We start from the raw sequence: 3,238 nt of genomic DNA, 5'->3' as shown, positions 1-3,238 counted from the left end.
TTGTAGAGATGAGGTCTTGCTGCCCAGGCGGGTCTCAAACCCTCAGGCTCAGGCAATCCATTCACCTCAACCTCCCAAAGGCGCGGGATTATAGGCTGAGCCACCGATCCCAGCTCACCTCTGCCTTTCAAAGTGCTGAGATGACAGGCGTGAGCCACCACACCTGGTTCTTTTAAAATTTATTTTAATATGATGTAAAAATACACATATATTTTAATTGAGATAAGGTCTTGCTATGTTGCCCAGGCTGGTCCCGAACTCCTGGGCTCAAGCAATCCTCCTGCCTCGGTCTCCCAAAGTGCTGAGATTGCAGGCATGAGCCAGTGTGCCTAGCCTGTACTTTACTTTGATTTAATTTTTTTGAGTCTTACTATGTCGTCCAGGCTGGAGTACAGTGGCACGCTCACGGCCACCACAGCCTCGACCTGCTGGGCTCAGGTGATCCTTCCGCCTCAGCCTTCTAAGTAGCTAGAACTACAGGCGCATGACTGCACACCTGGCTAAATTTTTGATTTATTGTAGAGACGAGGTCTCACTAAGTTGCCCAGACTGGTCTTGAACCCCTGGACTCAGGTAATCCTCCCACCTCGGTCTCCCAAAGAGCTGGGATTACAGGCATGAGGCACCGTGTTCAGCTTGACTTGGCATTTGAGTTAACAGCAGAAGCAGCTAGGACCCTCTGATCCTCTCTGTCCTTATTCCCTGAGGCAGACCATAAAACCACCAGAAGAGTTCTCTGACTTTCCTCTGAAGGAGGTCATAAGAACCTCAGGTGAGGGGTATCCACCCTCTACCCAGATAAAAGTCATCTTTTTGTTGTTTTTTTTTTTTAGAGAGACAAGGTGTTTTTCTGTCATCCAGGCTGGAGCAGTCATCGGTCACTGCAGGCTCAAACTCCTGGGCTCAAGTGATCCTCCCACCTCAGTCTCCCATGTAGCTGGGACTACAGGTGCTCACCACTATGCCGAGCTAATTTTTTTTTTGTTTGCTTGAGATGGGGTCTCGCTATGTTGCCCAGACTGTTCTTGAACTCCTGGCCTCAAGCAATCCTCCCATCTCGACTTCTGGGATTACAGGCAGGAACCTCTTTATTTCTGAAGACACAGGGACACAGAAAAATCCAAACCAATAGGTCTTGCTAAATTCCCTTCAGTTTTTCACCATTAGATCATAGCCCCTCTGTCCAATTATACCACTATATAACTATCCACTTCTTTTTTTTTTTTTGAGTTGGAGTCTCGCTCTGTTGCCCAGGCTGGAGTGCAATGGTCGTTCCTGGCCACTGCAGTCTCGACCTGCTGGGCTCTGGCGATCTTTCCACCTCAGCCTTCTGAGTAGCCAGAATTACAGGCACACACTACCAAGCCTGGCTGATTTTTGATTTATTGTAGAGATGAGGTCTCATCAAGTTGCCCAGGCAGGTTTTGAACCCACGGGCTCAGGCAATCCACTCACCTCAGCCTCCCAAAGCACGGGATTACAGGATGAGTCACCAAGCCCGGCTGAACTATCCACTTCTTTACCAAATTTAGCGTAGAAATACACTGGTTTCCTGTTCCTGAGCATTTTCCTTTCTGAAGGCTCCTGTTGGACTAGATTTATATTAAATAAAGTTGTATGCTTTTCTTTCTCTCTCTTGATCTCTTTTTTTTTAGGGACAAGTTTTCCCTATGTTGCCCAGGCTGGTCTCAAACTCTTGGGTCCAAGCAATACTCCTACCTCGGCCTCCCAAAGTACTGAGATTACAGGGGTGAGCCACCACCCACAGCCAGGATTATGGTTTTAATTATTTGTTTTCTTCCAATGATTATGTTGTTTGTGCTTATTTTTCTTTGTCATGCTTGTTTTTCTATTTTTTTGTATGATGGAGTTAGGGAGATTCAAAAACAAGTTACTCGAATTCCTTGTAAAAGTATTCATTATTTCATACAGTCACTCATACACTCACTGAATGCATCTTATCTGTTTATATATGCATGTATGCTTCAATTGACAAATAAGTATTGATGATTATCTGGGATGGGAGCTAAGAATATGTATGAGAGGCTCCTGATGCATTACAGAGCAGAACTATTACTCAGGTTTTCTCATTAAGCCAAATGCGCAGGCTCCTGCAAGCCAGGTGTGGTGGCTCACACCTGTAATCCCAGTACTTTGGGAGACTGAGACAGGATTGCTAGAGTCCAGGAGTTTGAGACCAGCCTGGACAATGTAGCGAGACCTCGTCTTTACAAAAAATAAAAAACGTCACCAGGCGTGATGGTGCGCACCTGTAGTCCCAGCTACTCGGGAGACTGAGGTGGAAGGATCACCTGAGCTCAGGAGGTCAACACTGCGGAGAGCTGTGATCATGCCATGGCAATCCAACCTGAAGTGAGATTCCAAGTAAAAAAAAAAAAAAAGTTATGGCCATTGATCTAGGTGTGTGGGAGCTAGTCTGAACCAGCCTGGGGAGCCAACTACGTCAAAGAAGTTTGCAGGATAATATCCACTATGCACAGCTGCAAGACGTGGTCAGCAGGGTGAGGACACTTCGCCCAGGGACTCAGCATAACCTGTGTACCCAGGGAAAGAGGACATCCCGGGTTGGTGGGCTCTGCCCCCAGAACCCTTGCCAGGTCTCACCCCTATGATCTTCCTGGGGTCCAGCTCCTGGACCTTACTGGGCTCCACCCCTATGACCTACCCAGGCCTCCACACCCCTGCTTGGGGTCATATCCAGGTGTGCTCTTGTTGTCACTGAGTGTGCCCTCATCACCCCAGGGCATGGTACCAGAAATGGGCACAGTCCCCAGACCCCAGAGCCTGCTGAAATCATTCAAACAGCCAATTCTAACTCTTGCTTGGCTGTCTTGCCTGTCCCCTCCCAAGCAAACCCCCTGGAGGTTCGTGCCCTCTCCCTCTCCTCCTGACCTGCCCTGGGGCTTCCCCTGTGTTCCCTGGCGTGCTTGTCTCAGGATCTGAGTATAACAAGCTTTCTCATCCAGGACGACTGTCTCCTGATCAGCCTCATAGTAACCAGACCATAGCAAAACCCACATTTTATTTTTAAATTTTTTCAGTGGAAAAAAAATTTTTTTTTGAGTTGGAGTTTCATCTGTCAACCAGACTGGAGTGCAGTGGCTGCTCCCAGCCACCGCAGCCTTGACCTCCTGGGCTCCGGTGATCCTTCCGCTTCAGCCTTCCAAGTAGCCGGAATTACAGGCATGCGCTACCACACCCGGCTGATTTTTTTATT

This window comes from Carlito syrichta, unplaced genomic scaffold, assembly GCF_000164805.1.
Source record: "Carlito syrichta isolate Samal-C Ts95f unplaced genomic scaffold, Tarsius_syrichta-2.0.1 Scaffold316208, whole genome shotgun sequence".
Classification (NCBI taxonomy): Eukaryota; Metazoa; Chordata; class Mammalia; order Primates; family Tarsiidae; genus Carlito; species Carlito syrichta.
The sequence above is the reverse complement of the archived record's forward strand: the minus strand, read 5'-3'. Positions refer to the sequence as shown.